Raw genomic sequence first — 17500 nt, 5'->3', positions numbered from 1 at the left:
GAATGATAAAAAGCTTAACACCTCTTATTTGACTTTTTCACTATTTTGAAATAAGAAAAAGATCCAAATCTAAAATGCAAAGGTCGTCTTATTCAAAACCTCAATCATCACATCCCCTCTCTCCCACTTCACACCTCGGAACGCACTGTTCTTATAGAGAGAAAGGCGCTTTCCCATCTTCTTAACCTGAAATGAAGGGGTACCCCCGGGAAGAGATCCAGTGGAGACAGCTGGGCCTGTAGCTCAGAGGATTAGAGCACGTGGCTACGAACCACGGTGTCGGGGGTTCGAATCCCTCCTCGCCCACAGCCTTCCAAAGGGGGAAGGGCCTTTACTTTCCCCCTGAGGGTAGGAAAATCATGATCGGGATAGCGGACGTAAAGCTATTGAACTTAGGTATGCTCTTTCCTTTTGTCGAAGTGGAATCGTAGAACAGAATGTGATACGATGAGATAGAATGCAATAGAAATAGAAACAAGGATAGCGAACGGGTTACCTACTCCTAAGGGTCAAAGCAAGCCCTTTAATTCAATTCTTTATTCTTACATTAAAATTCTTACATTAAAGAATGAATAAAATCTCCCCAAGTAGGATTCGAACCTACGACCAGTCAGTTAACAGCCGACCGCTCTACCACTGAGCTACTGAGGAACAAGGGGGGATTCGACCTCCTAGAGTTCAACTCCCGCTCTCAACCCATGAACAATATGAGTCCGAAGCTTCTTTCGTAACTCCCATAATTTCTTCGTAGTGGCTCCGTTCCATGCCTCATTTCATAGGGAAGCCCAAAGTGGCTCTATTTCATTCTATTTCACTTCCTAGCACTTCCTATCATTTAATATCCATCCCTTTGGTCTTATTGACATAAGAGATGTCATTTATAGTCTATCTCTTTCTATATATGGAAAGTCAAGAAATTCTCATCGAAACATCGAGAAATTGTGCATATAGAAAACTCTAAAGAAAGAAAAAAAGGAGACCCATGCCATGATTTTCAAATCTTTTCTATTTAGTAGTCTAAGTTTCTCGATGAGGATAATTAATTCGGTCGTTGTGGTCGGACTCTATTATGGATTTCTGACTACATTCTCCATAGGTCCCTCTTAGATCTTCTTTCTCCAATCTTGGATTAGGGAAGAAGGAGATATTCGCGACTACTGGCGATTTCATTATGGGGCAGCTCATGATCTTCATATCGATCTATTATCCACCTCTGTATCTATTCTTTCTTAGCTAAACAGGTGGAAGATCTATCCAATTTGGTTATATTATATCATGGACTCGAAAAACGGATCTGAATTTGACTGAAATGCACGATCTTCACAGGTATCACTTTTCACGATACCTAAAAGGTGGAATAGCGATTTTCGAACCATTTCCTATAAGAGAATGGTTTCCATTACTTTGAGAAATGGATTCTTATATCAAACTATAGCTATTGCATTAAAGAAGAAAAGAAACTAATAGAAGTCGAAGACGCGGAATGATAGTGAATAGAGAGAAAGATTCTTCTGATTTTCTTGTTTCTATCTACTAGACGCCGTAGAGAATTGAGAATTTTCATGTCTTTCAATTCTCGTACTCGTAATTGGAAAGTTATGGAAGGAGACCCATCATTTTGCAATGAAAACAACATATAAAACTCTGGACAATTTCGAAATCAGGCCAAGCGTCTTAATACATATGCAAAAAAATTCATTATTGGCCCACCATTGATTAGAAGATTTAGCTTGTATGAATCGCTATTGGTTTGATACGAATAATGACAATCGTTTCAGTATGTTAAGGATACAGATGTATCCACAATTCATTTAGAGTTACTTAATAGTCTATTTCTTATACCATATCTCTATCCCGTGAAATTCTCGAGCCAAAAGATGGATGCATATGCTGTGTTTCATTTTGCTAAATGATATCAATTAAATGGTGTATCAATTCCATAAATTGCATATAGCAATAAATAAATCAGCAAAATTCTTTCTATTTCTTCTATCTAAAATATTAGAAAGAATGTACCCTTCTATCCAAATCCAATTTGCATCGATAAAATAAATCCAAATTCCAGTAGTAGATGAATAATTGCAAATTTGTGTGTGTACGAGATTAGAATAACTTCAAAATAACTGACATAATTTTGTATTTTTCCTGATCAGAAAAATACATGAAAAAGAAAGGAGGTAGAAAAATTTTTGGATTTATGGTTAAAGAAGAAAAAGAAGAAAACAGGGGTTCTGTTGAATTTCAAGTATTCAGTTTCACCAATAAGATACGGAGACTTGCTTCACATTTGGAATTACACAAAAAAGATTTTTCATCGGAAAGAGGTCTACGAAGACTTTTGGGAAAACGTCGACGTTTGCTGGCTTATTTGGCAAAGAAAAATAGAGTACGTTATAAGAAATTAATCGGTCAGTTGAATATTCGGGAGCAGTAATTTAATCGTTCAAATTTTTTTCTTGTTTTATTATTTTTTTAGTAGTCTTATAGTAGTCTTAGATTTTTCATTTTGATGAGCCTCGCTTTGAGGAATTCATGGAATAATCCATTTTCATGGAATAATGAATTAAGGAAGAAAGGATATGAGTCTACCGCTTACAAGAAAAGATCTCATGATAGTCAATATGGGCCCTCAACACCCATCAATGCATGGTGTTCTTCGACTGATCGTTACTCTCGATGGTGAGGATGTTATTGATTGTGAACCCATATTAGGGTATTTACACAGAGGAATGGAAAAAATCGCGGAAAACCGAACTATTATACAATACTTACCTTATGTAACAAGGTGGGATTATTTAGCTACTATGTTTACAGAAGCAATAACAGTAAATGCACCAGAATTCTTGGAGAATATTCAAATACCACAAAGAGCCAGCTATATTAGGGTAATTATGTTAGAATTAAGCCGGATAGCTTCTCACTTGCTATGGCTTGGACCTTTTATGGCGGATCTCGGCGCACAGACTCCTTTTTTCTATATTTTTAGAGAGAGAGAATTAATATATGATCTATTTGAAGCTGCTACAGGTATGCGAATGATGCACAATTACTTTCGCATCGGAGGAGTAGCCGCCGATCTACCTTATGGATGGATCGATAAATGTTTAGATTTCTGTGATTATTTTTTACGCGGAGTTGTTGAATATCAACAACTTATTACACAGAATCCAATTTTTTTAGAGCGAGTTGAAGGAGTAGGTTTTATTAGCGGAGAAGAAGCAGTAAATTGGGGCTTATCGGGACCGATGTTACGAGCTTCTGGAATACAATGGGATCTTCGTAAAGTAGATCCTTATGAGTCTTACAACCAATTTGATTGGAAAGTCCAATGGCAAAAAGAAGGGGATTCGTTAGCTCGCTATTTAGTACGAATTGGTGAAATGAGGGAATCCATCAAAATAATTCAACAAGCTGTAGAAAAAATTCCTGGAGGACCTTATGAAAATTTAGAAGTCCGACGCTTTAAGAAAGAAAATAATTCTGAATGGAATGATTTTGAGTATAAATTTCTTGGTAAAAAACCTTCGCCCAATTTTGAATTGTCAAGACAAGAGCTTTATGTAAGAGTAGAAGCCCCAAAAGGTGAATTAGGGATTTATCTAGTAGGAGATGATAGCCTTTTCCCCTGGAGATGGAAAATCCGTCCACCCGGGTTTATTAATTTGCAAATTCTTCCTCAGCTAGTTAAAAAAATGAAATTGGCTGATATCATGACGATATTAGGTAGTATAGATATCATTATGGGGGAAGTTGATCGTTGAAATGATAATAGATAGGGTAGAGGTAGAAACTATCAATTCTTTTTCGAAATTGGAATTATTAAAAGAAGTCTATGGACTGATATCGATTCTACCCATTTTGACCCTCCTTTTGGGAATAACAATAGAGGTACTCGTAATTGTGTGGTTAGAAAGAGAAATATCTGCGTCGATACAACAACGTATTGGTCCTGAATATGCTGGCCCCCTGGGCCTGCTTCAAGCTATAGCAGATGGGACTAAGCTACTTTTTAAAGAAGATATTCTGCCATCCCGAGGAGATATTTCTTTATTTAGCATTGGACCCTCTATAGCAGTCATATCAGTTTTATTAAGTTTTTTAGTTATCCCTTTGGGATATCATTTTGTTTTAGCCGATCTTAGTATTGGTGTTTTTTTATGGATTGCCATTTCAAGTATAGCTCCTATTGGTCTTCTTATGGCAGGATATAGCTCAAATAATAAATATTCTTTTTCAGGCGGTCTACGAGCTGCTGCTCAATCCATTAGTTATGAAATACCATTAACTTTTTGTGTGCTAGCAATATCTCTACGTGTGATTCGTTAAAATAGATCTTTTTCCTATAAAATCCATTAACTATTTATATTCCTTTTCTTATTTAGTATTTGGGTTGGTAAGTTAAACTAGATAGCTATATGAGTGAAACAAAACAGCTTATAAATTTGTAGTAAAAAGAAAAAATCTCATTTCCTACGTACAAGAAAAAAGTGGAAGTAAACATAAGCAGTGTAAACTCTTTATCCCAAGGTTGATATTTTTTAATTAGTCATCATATCTTGAAGCGGCCAAGAATAAAGGATTCACGATATGGAATTCCATTACTAGAATACTCCTAGTTATTACTATAACTTAATAATCCATAAGAAGAATCCACCAAAAGTTAGTGAAGGGTTAGGAACACTAAAGTACATAAAGGATTAGTAATGGAAAATCTAAAACATTAGAGATTTTTGCCCATAAAAGGAATCATAATAAGGACTTGCAATTTGTAGAAATTATCAAGTAGTACTTTCTTCGGATTCCGATCCAGAGTATGTTCCCATTCACTTGTTAAGGAAATGGCTATCAAGAACGAATTAACCCTTTATCCATTTTTTCTTTTTAAATACCCCCTCCCTGGGGAAAGAAGAATAGTAAAAAAGATATGGAGTGCACTAGAAAAAATTTTCATTATTTCCTTCCTCTATCCATATTCATGCAGAATTGCTCATGAACTAATACCCAACTCTTTCCATTTATTAATTGAATTCCTATAACAAGTAACAAGTGTTTTATTCCAAGATTAAGTTATTACTGAACAAAGAAAAATTTTCATTATATTATAAAGGATGAGATCAATTCGGAAGCGCTTTTTCTTATTCTAGCAGACGGAATTCCTTTGGTCTAATTTAGGACTTTCAAATCTATTTTATTTTATCTAATTCTATCTACGCCCCCGGGGCTAGGAACAAAACAGTCCTTTCCTTTTTCTGATCATAGAGAAGCCGTATGAAGCTAAGGTTTCATGTACGGTTTTGAAATAGCGGTGGGAACTGTGATGTTATCACCGACTATGATTATCTAACAGTTCAAGTACAGTTGATATAGTTGAAGCACAGTCAAAATACGGTTTTTTTGGATGGAATATTTGGCGTCAGCCTATAGGTTTTCTGGTTTTTTTAATTTCTTCTTTGGCAGAATGTGAAAGATTACCCTTTGATTTACCAGAAGCGGAGGAAGAATTAGTAGCAGGTTACCAAACTGAATATTCCGGTATCAAATATGGTTTATTTTATCTTGTTTCTTACCTAAATTTATTAGTTTCTTCTTTATTTGTAACAGTTCTCTACTTGGGCGGGTGGAATTTATCTATTCCCTATATATCCTTTTTTGATTTTTTCCAAATGAATAAAGCAGTTGGAATTTTGGAAATGACAATGGGTATATTTATTACATTAACTAAAGCTTATTTATTTCTCTTCATTTCTATCACAATAAGATGGACTTTACCGAGGATGAGAATGGATCAGTTATTAAATCTTGGATGGAAATTTCTTTTACCTATTTCCCTGGGCAATCTCTTATTAACAACCTCTTCTCAACTTGTTTCACTATAAATAAGATAATACAATAATAGTAAGAATATTTTCAACACAAAAGCTCTCTCAAACAAGAGAAAGAAACATATCTTTTTCATAGATATTTAGAATGAATATGTTCCCTATGGTAACTGGGTTCATGAGTTATGGTCAACAAACAATACGTGCTACAAGGTACATAGGTCAAAGTTTCATAACTACCTTATCCCACACAAATCGTTTACCTATAACGATTCACTACCCTTATGAAAAATCAATTACACCAGAGCGTTTCCGAGGGCGAATCCACTTTGAATTTGATAAATGTATTGCTTGTGAAGTATGTGTTCGCGTATGTCCGATAGATTTACCCGTTGTGGATTGGAGATTTGAAAAGGATATTAAAAGAAAACAATTGCTTAATTATAGTATTGATTTCGGAGTTTGTATATTTTGTGGCAATTGTGTTGAGTACTGTCCAACAAGCTGTTTATCAATGACTGAAGAATATGAACTTTCTACCTATGATCGTCATGAATTGAATTACAATCAAATTGCTTTAAGTCGGTTACCAATCTCCATAATGGGAGATTACACAATTCAAACAATTAGGAATTCGTCTGAAAGTAAAATAAACAAAGAAAAATCTTCGAATTCAAGAACGATTACTGATTACTAAACTTTGATTTTGTCTTTCTGTTATAAAAATCTAATAATTCTTTATTAAACTTTAAAATTAAACTATAAAGAAAAACGAAAAACTACTGCTTATTGGAAATTATTTCTTATTTTAAATCAGACTAGATTTTCGTGATATAATATAATTTATAACTATAAGTTTATACACAAAAAAATACCCTAATCCTTTTTTCCTTCCTTGAATCCTTTAGTTTTAGTCAGTTCATGAAAAATTTTATACTATTAATTTCTTTTTATCCATAATGGATTTACCTGGACCAATACATGAGATTCTTATGCTATTTGGGGGATTTGTTCTTCTACTAGGGGGTCTAGGAGTAGTATTACTTACCAACCCCATTTATTCTGCCTTTTCGCTGGGATTAGTTCTTGTTTGTATATCCTTATTCTATTTTTTATTAAATTCCTACTTTGTAGCTGTCGCACAACTTCTTATTTATGTGGGAGCCATAAATGTCTTGATCATATTCGCTGTAATGTTCGTAAATGGCTCAGAATGGTCTAAAGATAAGAATTATTGGACTATTGGAGATGGGTTCACTTCACTCGTTTGTATAACTATTGTTTTTTCACTAATGACTACTATCCCAGATACGTCGTGGTATGGAATTCTTTGGACTACAAGATCAAACCAAATAGTAGAACAGGGTCTCATAAATAATGTTCAACAAATTGGAATTCATTTAGCAACCGATTTTTATCTTCCGTTTGAACTCATTTCCATAATTCTTCTAGTTTCTTTAATAGGTGCAATTACTATGGCTCGGCAATAAGAAAACTTAGAAAAAGTACAAATTATAAGAATTGCAAATCTAAAATAAATAACTAAAGAATCACAATTTTGATTTAGTAAAATCCATCTACTGCCAACAAATACCTCCTTTTTTTTTTTTTTTTTTTTCTTTTGTTGTGTAATTGTTCTATTGTAATTAATTGAATCGGTTCAATTCTTGCCCTCATATTGAAATGAATCGAGATTGATAAGGAGTTAGTTAATGATGTTTGAGCATGTACTTTTTTTGAGTGTCTATTTATTTTCGATTGGTATCTATGGATTGATCACAAGCCGAAACATGGTTAGAGCTCTAATATGTCTTGAACTTATACTGAATTCAATTAATCTAAATCTCGTAACATTTTCTGATCTATTTGATAGTCGCCAATTAAAAGGAGATATTTTCGCAATTTTTGTTATAGCCCTTGCAGCTGCTGAAGCCGCTATTGGACTATCCATTCTTTCTTCCATCCATCGTAATAGGAAATCCACTCGTATCAATCAATCTAATTTATTGAATAATTAGACTTTTGAATAATTAGACATAGAATCCTCTAAACAAAGGCGCACATATTAAAATAAATAGAAATCAATACTATTTTCTTAGTATTATTTGAGAATATCCATTTTTTTTAGTAGATTATTGCATAGTATTCTTTTTCACTTAAATGAATTTTTGTATTTGTAATTCATTGATATTGCAATTTGAATATTGCAATAATTTATATTGAAAAGACGATAGCCAATTTATTGGCTAATTCGAATTCGTCTGTACAATTCGTAAAATTCTTTCTTATTTCTTATTTATTGTTGAAATCCAAAATTAAAGTCTCTTGGCTCTCTTCACGCTTTCTCACAAACAGATTAAAAAATAGATTTTTTTTTTTGAAGTTTGGATAAACCATTGCTTCGTCTGGTGTCTACAATACATATGACTCATTATAGTACTAATTTCATTTTTACCAGATCGAAAAATTTTATGTTGAAAAGAAAAATTTATAGATCCAATGTCACATTCCGTAAAAATTTACGATACATGTATAGGATGCACTCAATGTGTACGAGCTTGTCCAACAGATGTATTAGAAATGATACCCTGGGATGGATGTAAAGCCAAGCAAATTGCTTCCGCGCCGAGAACCGAAGATTGTGTGGGTTGTAAGAGATGTGAATCTGCCTGCCCGACAGATTTTTTAAGTGTCCGCGTTTATTTAGGGCCTGAAACAACACGTAGCATGGCTCTATCTTATTGATACGTTACAAAAAACTTCACTCGAATCGTCTGATTCCTCTTTACCGAAGAAGCCTGTGCTCGAAATAATCGAGCACGGGCTTTTCTGGTCAAAACGTATCTTGTCTTTATCACTTTATCATGAGTTATTTTCCTTGGTTAACAATACTTGTTGTTTTGCCGATATTTGCAGGTTCATTAATTTTCTTTTTACCTCATAAGGGAAACAAAGTCGTTAGGTGGTATACTATATCTATTTGTTTATTAGAATTCCTTCTAATGACTTATGCGTTCTGTTATCATTTCCAACTGGAGGATCCCTTAATCCAATTAAAGGAGGATTATAAATGGATAGATGTCTTCGATTTCCACTGGAGATTGGGAATCGATGGACTTTCATTAGGATCTATTTTATTGACAGGATTTATCACTACTTTAGCTACTTTAGCAGCTTGGCCAATTACACGGAATTCGCGATTATTCTATTTCCTGATGCTCGCAATGTATAGTGGTCAAATAGGATTATTTTCTTCGCGAGACCTTTTACTTTTTTTTATCATGTGGGAGTTAGAATTAATTCCTGTTTACTTACTTTTATCCATGTGGGGGGGGAAGAGGCGTCTATATTCAGCTACAAAGTTTATTTTGTATACTGCAGGCGGTTCCATTTTTTTCTTAATCGGAGTTCTGGGTATGGGCTTATATGGTTCCAACGAACCAGGATTAGATTTGGAAAGATTAATTAATCAATCATACCCTGCAACCTTGGAAATACTTTTATATTTTGGCTTCCTTATTGCTTATGCTGTCAAATTGCCGATTATACCCCTACATACGTGGTTACCAGATACCCATGGGGAAGCACATTATAGTACATGTATGCTTTTAGCGGGAATATTATTAAAGATGGGAGCATATGGATTGATTCGGATCAACATGGAATTGTTACCTCATGCTCATTATCTATTTTCGCCCTGGTTAGTAATAATAGGAGCGATCCAAATAATCTATGCAGCTTCAACTTCTCTTGGTCAACGAAATTTCAAAAAAAGAATAGCTTATTCCTCTGTATCTCACATGGGTTTCATAATTATAGGAATTGGTTCCATAACCAACATTGGACTCAATGGAGCTATTTTACAAATATTATCCCATGGATTTATTGGTGCTACACTTTTTTTCTTGGCAGGAACCGCTTCTGATAGAATGCGTCTTGTTTATCTCGAAGAACTGGGGGGAATATCTATCCCAATGCCTAAAATTTTTACCATGTTTAGTAGCTTTTCAATGGCTTCTCTTGCCTTACCAGGAATGAGTGGTTTTGTCGCAGAATTAGTAGTATTTTTTGGACTAATTACTAGTCCAAAATTTCTGTTAATGCCAAAAACACTAATTACTTTTGTAATGGCAATTGGAATGATATTAACTCCTATTTATTTATTATCTATGTTACGCCAGATGTTCTATGGATACAAGCTATTTAATGTTCCAAACGCAAATTTTGTGGATTCTGGACCACGAGAACTCTTTATTTTAATCTGTATCTTTTTACCAGTAATAGGAATTGGTATTTATCCAGATTTTGTTCTCTCCCTATCCGTTGACAGGGTAGAGGCTCTCTTATCCAATTATTATCCTAAATAGGTTTGCTTTTTTTTACTCGTCTGCTCTATTAATGCAGAAATAAGTAAAAAAGTATATAATGCAGAAATAAGTAAAAAAGTATAATTAGATCTATCTCGAATTTTTGAGAACCCTTTGATAAGGCGTTCAAGGGGTTCTCAAATAAAACATAAAAGTAAAAACCTTCATTTCATGAAGGTTTTATTTTATGTAATCATTTAGGTGTTAATGTAAACGAACCATAACTATGTAAGCCTATTCCTAATAGATTTATACCAAAATAACAAATCCAAATTATAAGAAATCCTATCAAAGCTATAAGTGCAGAATTCGTACCCTTCCAATTTGGATTTGTTCTACTATGTAAATAAATTGCGAATATGGTCCAAGTAATAAATGCCCAAGTTTCCTTAGGATCCCAATTCCAATAGGATCCCCAGGCCTCATTAGCCCATACTGCTCCACAAAGAATACCTACGGTTAAAAGGGTAAATCCTAGGCTAATGACACGATAACTCCAAGAATCCAAACGCTCCGTTAATTGATATTTGTAATAATTTGGAAATGAAGGGACAGAGGTTCTTTTTAAAGCACTTCTTTTTGCATAAAAATATTTAATATCACTAAAGAAAAATGTTTTATTTAAAACATTTTTTTTCTTTTTAGAAAAGAAATGGAAATTATTTCGAAATCTAATGATTAGAATAGCGGCAGATAATAAGGATCCGCACAAAAGAGTTGCATAGCTTAATAACATCATACTGACATGCATCATTAACCACTGAGATTGTAGAGCAGGTACTAGTATCGTGGATTGATGCATTTCAGTTAAAAGACCCGATGTGGCAAAGCCTTGCGTTAAAATAGTACTTGGCGTAGTTATTGTGCTTAAATCATTTTTAGAGTTCTGTATTTTAGGAATGGTATGAAGAATATACAGGGCCCATGAAAGGAAGATCAATGACTCATATAAATTACTTAATGGAAAATGTCCCGAGGAAGCCCAACGAGAAACTAAGAATCCTGTTATAGAGAAAAAAGTAACTATCATTCCTTTTTCTGACGAATCGCGTAATCCTCCAAGTTCACGAACTAATAAGGTTATAAAATGAATCGTAATCACAATTGAAATCGTTGAGAAAGAGATATGAGTTAGTATATGTTCTAAAGTTGCAAATAGCATAAGGGGAAGGTCCCATTACAAAATTGTAAATTTCGAATTGATTTCTAATCTATTGTATTCTTTTTCAAGAATGCCGCCACTCGGATTCGAACCGAGATGCTTGAGCACTGCTTCCTAAGAGCAGCGTGTCTACCAATTTCACCATGGCGGCTAACTTCAAATAATAGGTAACTTAAAAGAATAATAGCTATTATCTTGGGAATCGTCGATATTGGGAAAGTCCATAAAATTTAGGAACATTAGAGTTTTCATTAAAATAGACTTCGTTTGGTAGTATCGTTTCCATTTTTTTTTTTTACAATAAACTCTTGCTTTGCCCAATAGAAACACAAACACTGCTTGAAAGAGTTGGAACTTCTTTTTTCTAACTTGCAATTATAGAACTAATTTTTTCTAATTAATTTCCCCTTTACATTTTGAAAATTCTTTCAATACAATGAAAAAAATCCAAAAGGGTTTCTATTTAATGATGAAATTAAAATAAAATGGATAAATAGAAAAGGCTTTTTGGATTTTTTAAAAATTTCTAGAATGAAAGTCTTTATGCTCTTATTAATAAGATTTACTAACCTTATGATTTTGGAGAAGATAGGTGGAAGTTGTAAGTCCTATTGTAAGAATACTCCACTTTTCATAATTTTCCTAATAGAATATGAGGATTCTATTAGGAAAATTATGAAAAGTTCATTGATAGGAAAAGAATACTTAGCACACAGTATACCAAACAAAACTTTTTTTTTCTTGTATATATAAGATAAGAGGGGTTTTTTGTTCTAAGAATATTGTACCGAGTAATTCGACACATAAAAGTACATTCAAAGAAGAATCCAAATTATTAAATAATTGGAATTCTTTTTTGATAAGTCAATTCATATTATTCCAAAATCTTATTATTTGTTTGTTGCCCAGAAAAACCCTTTGGTTTTGGATGCTCATTACCGCTCGAAAATGATCTTGATTTTACTAAAGAATAAGATTGTACTATGGAAAAATAAGTCTTTTTCTTCCAAATATTTTTACGAATACGCTTTTTTGACATTGAAGTACGTTTTTTTGGAACTGCCATTCAAAAAGGAAATTACTTTTTTCTAGTTGTATGTGAAAGACATCTATTGCTGCAAATCAATCCTTCTTTCTTCTTTTTATTAGTATTTATACTTAGATACTGAAAGATACTTAAATTTTGAATTATTTTTTACTTCATTTTGTCTAATGCGGATAAGACAACAAGAATTTTTTAACATTTTTTCTTTATATATTTTATACTTTTTTTTTAATAATATAGAATATATAGAAGGGTTTCTCATTTAAATCTATTTATATCTATTTATATATCAAGTATACTCCATATATAGATATATGGTATGGAAGCCTATCCCCCATATAAGATAAGACGGGGGGATAAAAAGAAGGGAAAATGAAAATAGTTAATTAAGTTCAGAATGGTATTCCATAAAGGAAAGGAATTCCAATCAAAACAAAAAATACTGAGTCTCTTAAACAAGACATTCTAAAACTTAGGTAATTTATAGTCATTAGAATTTTAGTTCTATATGAAGTAAGGACTATTCGATAATTTCTTATAAACATAGGTTTTCATTGGAATTCACTCAATCAGTTAATTATGGAACAAGAGAGCTGTTTCATCTTTGTTTTAAAGAAATATAAAAATGAATTATGAATAGAAAGTAAAATGATTCCACTTTTTTTTTTTTATTTTTATAAATATCTTTATTTAGTTAATAAAATAACTTCGTTACCTAGTTATTTTATTAACTTTTTTAATTTAACCAACTAAACCCATTCTTAATTTTTAATTATTTCAATGAGATAAATTTTGGAAAAATTAAGAATTTCAGTATTTTTTCTTATTCTTTTTATTTATTCTTTCAGAAAGAGATAAGAATTGGTTTGGTGAATCGGAAACAATTTTATAGAAAAATTGAAGTAAAAATTGAAGTAAAAATTGCAATTTCTTTTCTTATGGAACATACATATCAATATGCATGGGTAATCCCTCTTCTCCCACTTCCAGTTATTATGTCAATGGGATTTGGCCTTATTCTTATTCCGACAGCAACAAAAAATCTTCGTCGCATATGGGCTTTTCCTAGTGTTTTACTCTTAAGTATAGCTATGGTATTCTCAGTTCAACTGTCTATTCAACAAATAAATGGAAGTTCGATCTATCAATATCTATGGTCTTGGACCGTCAATAATGATTTTTCTTTAGAATTTGGATACTTGATTGACCCACTTACTTCTATTATGTTAATACTAATTACTACTGTAGGAATCCTGGTTCTTATTTATAGTGATGGTTATATGTCTCACGATGAAGGATATTTGAGATTTTTTGTTTATATAAGTTTTTTCAATACTTCCATGTTGGGATTGGTTACTAGCTCCAATTTGATACAAATTTATTTTTTTTGGGAACTCGTGGGAATGTGTTCTTATTTATTGATAGGCTTTTGGTTTACACGACCAATCGCAGCGAGTGCTTGTCAAAAAGCTTTTGTAACTAATCGTGTAGGGGATTTTGGTCTATTATTAGGAATTTTAGGTTTTTTTTGGATAACAGGTAGTTTAGAGTTTAGGGATTTGTTCAAAATAGCTAATAACTGGATTCCTAATAATGGAATTAACTCTTTACTTACTACTTTGTGTGCTTTTTTATTATTCCTTGGTGCAGTTGCGAAATCCGCACAATTCCCTCTTCACGTATGGTTACCCGATGCTATGGAAGGGCCCACTCCTATTTCGGCTCTTATACACGCAGCAACTATGGTTGCTGCGGGAATTTTTCTTCTAGCTCGACTTCTTCCTCTTTTCATATCTTTACCTTTGATAATGAGTTTTATTTCTTTAGTAGGTACAATAACACTATTCTTAGGAGCTACTTTAGCTCTTGCTCAGAGAGATATTAAAAGAAGCTTAGCCTATTCTACAATGTCTCAATTGGGTTATATGATGTTAGCTCTAGGTATAGGTTCTTATCAAGCTGCTTTATTCCATTTGATCACTCATGCTTATTCAAAAGCTTTATTGTTCTTGGGATCCGGATCCGTTATTCATTCAATGGAACCTCTTGTTGGATATTCACCAGATAAAAGTCAAAATATGGTTCTTATGGGCGGTTTAAGAAAATACATTCCAATCACAAGAACTACTTTTTTATGGGGTACACTTTCTCTTTGTGGTATTCCACCTCTTGCTTGCTTCTGGTCCAAAGATGAAATCCTTAGTAATAGTTGGTTGTATTCGCCCTTTTTTGGAATAATAGCCTCCTTTACTGCAGGATTAACTGCCTTTTATATGTTTCGGATATATTTACTTACATTTGATGGGTATTTGCGTGTTCATTTTCAAAATTACAGTAGCACTAAAGAGAGTTCCTTGTATTCAATATCCTTATGGGGAAAAAGGATACCCAAAGGAGTGAATAGGGATTTCGTTTTATCAACAACGAAGAGTGGAGTTTCTTTTTTTTCACAAAATATACCAAAAATTCAAGGTAATACAAGAAATAGGATAGGATCCTTTACTACGTCTTTTGGGGCTAAAAAAACTTTTGCCTATCCGCATGAAACGGGAAATACTATGTTATTTCCTCTTCTTATATTACTACTTTTCACTTTGTTCATTGGATTCATAGGAATCTCTTTTGATAATGGAGGAATTGGTAATGGAATAGCAGAGTTAACCATATTATCAAAGTGGTTAACTCCCTCAATAAACTTTACCCAGGAAAGTTCTAATTCTTTTGTAAATTCATATGAATTTATTACTAATGCAATTTCTTCTGTAAGTCTAGCTATCTTTGGTTTATTCATAGCATATATCTTCTATGGATCCGCTTATTCTTTTTTTCAGAATTTGGATTTAATAAACTCTTTTTACAAAGGAAATCCTAAAAAAGAATTTTTAGATCAAGTAAAAAAAAATATATACAGTTGGTCATATAATCGTGGTTATATAGATATTTTCTATACTAGGGTCTTTACCCTCGGTATAAGAGGGTTAACCGAACTCACGGAGTTTTTTGATAAGGGTGTTATTGATGGAATTACCAATGGAGTGGGTCTTGCTAGTTTTTGTATAGGAGAGGAAATTAAATATGTAGGGGGAGGTCGAATCTCGTCTTATTTATTCTTTTTTTTATGTTATGTATCTGTGTTTTTATTCTTTTTTCTTTCTTAAGTTAAGGAATTTACAACAAGTCTCTTGCAAAAATAACTATCCTATCCCCTTTCTACAATCTCTCTATATCCTTGTTACATAAGGTAAGTATTGTATAATAGTTCGGTTTTCCGCGATTTTTTCTTCCATTCCTCTGTGTAAATACCCTAATATGGGTTCACAATCAATAACATCCTCACCATCGAGAGTAACGATCAGTCGAAGAACACCATGCATTGATGGGTGTTGAGGGCCCATATTGACTATCATGAGATCTTTTCTTGTAAGCGGTAGACTCATATCCTTTCTTCCTTAATTCATTATTCCATGAAAATGGATTATTCCATGAATTCCTCAAAGCGAGGCTCATCAAAATGAAAAATCTAAGACTACTATAAGACTACTAAAAAAATAATAAAACAAGAAAAAAATTTGAACGATTAAATTACTGCTCCCGAATATTCAACTGACCGATTAATTTCTTATAACGTACTCTATTTTTCTTTGCCAAATAAGCCAGCAAACGTCGACGTTTTCCCAAAAGTCTTCGTAGACCTCTTTCCGATGAAAAATCTTTTTTGTGTAATTCCAAATGTGAAGCAAGTCTCCGTATCTTATTGGTGAAACTGAATACTTGAAATTCAACAGAACCCCTGTTTTCTTCTTTTTCTTCTTTAACCATAAATCCAAAAATTTTTCTACCTCCTTTCTTTTTCATGTATTTTTCTGATCAGGAAAAATACAAAATTATGTCAGTTATTTTGAAGTTATTCTAATCTCGTACACACACAAATTTGCAATTATTCATCTACTACTGGAATTTGGATTTATTTTATCGATGCAAATTGGATTTGGATAGAAGGGTACATTCTTTCTAATATTTTAGATAGAAGAAATGTTTCTTCTATCTAAAATATTAGAAAGAATTTTGCTGATTTATTTATTGCTATATGCAATTTATGGAATTGATACACCATTTAATTGATATCATTTAGCAAAATGAAACACAGCATATGCATCCATCTTTTGGCTCGAGAATTTCACGGGATAGAGATATGGTATAAGAAATAGACTATTAAGTAACTCTAAATGAATTGTGGATACATCTGTATCCTTAACATACTGAAACGATTGTCATTATTCGTATCAAACCAATAGCGATTCATACAAGCTAAATCTTCTAATCAATGGTGGGCCAATAATGAATTTTTTTGCATATGTATTAAGACGCTTGGCCTGATTTCGAAATTGTCCAGAGTTTTATATGTTGTTTTCATTGCAAAATGATGGGTCTCCTTCCATAACTTTCCAATTACGAGTACGAGAATTGAAAGACATGAAAATTCTCAATTCTCTACGGCGTCTAGTAGATAGAAACAAGAAAATCAGAAGAATCTTTCTCTCTATTCACTATCATTCCGCGTCTTCGACTTCTATTAGTTTCTTTTCTTCTTTAATGCAATAGCTATAGTTTGATATAAGAATCCATTTCTCAAAGTAATGGAAACCATTCTCTTATAGGAAATGGTTCGAAAATCGCTATTCCACCTTTTAGGTATCGTGAAAAGTGATACCTGTGAAGATCGTGCATTTCAGTCAAATTCAGATCCGTTTTTCGAGTCCATGATATAATATAACCAAATTGGATAGATCTTCCACCTGTTTAGCTAAGAAAGAATAGATACAGAGGTGGATAATAGATCGATATGAAGATCATGAGCTGCCCCATAATGAAATCGCCAGTAGTCGCGAATATCTCCTTCTTCCCTAATCCAAGATTGGAGAAAGAAGATCTAAGAGGGACCTATGGAGAATGTAGTCAGAAATCCATAATAGAGTCCGACCACAACGACCGAATTAATTATCCTCATCGAGAAACTTAGACTACTAAATAGAAAAGATTTGAAAATCATGGCATGGGTCTCCTTTTTTTCTTTCTTTAGAGTTTTCTATATGCACAATTTCTCGAT

The 17500-nt window shown here is 33.0% G+C and overlaps 2 non-coding genes across 2 annotated transcripts; one reads left to right on the top strand and one right to left on the bottom strand.

Annotated features, from left to right (window-relative positions):
* The first annotated feature begins 232 nt into the window (after positions 1 to 232).
* TRNAR-ACG (transfer RNA arginine (anticodon ACG)) lies at positions 233 to 306 on the top strand. The gene has a single exon. It is a non-coding gene; the product is annotated as a tRNA-Arg (tRNA).
* An 11113-nt stretch (positions 307 to 11419) lies between these two features.
* TRNAL-UAG (transfer RNA leucine (anticodon UAG)) lies at positions 11420 to 11499 on the bottom strand. The gene has a single exon. It is a non-coding gene; the product is annotated as a tRNA-Leu (tRNA).
* Between the last annotated feature and the right edge of the window lie 6001 nt (positions 11500 to 17500).

This window comes from Triticum urartu, unplaced genomic scaffold (assembly GCF_056163025.1).
Source record: "Triticum urartu cultivar PI428250 unplaced genomic scaffold, HENAU_Tu73 scaffold2, whole genome shotgun sequence".
Classification (NCBI taxonomy): Eukaryota; Viridiplantae; Streptophyta; class Magnoliopsida; order Poales; family Poaceae; genus Triticum; species Triticum urartu.
Note: the sequence above shows the minus strand (reverse complement) of the source record. Positions and strands in the feature narration are given on the sequence as shown.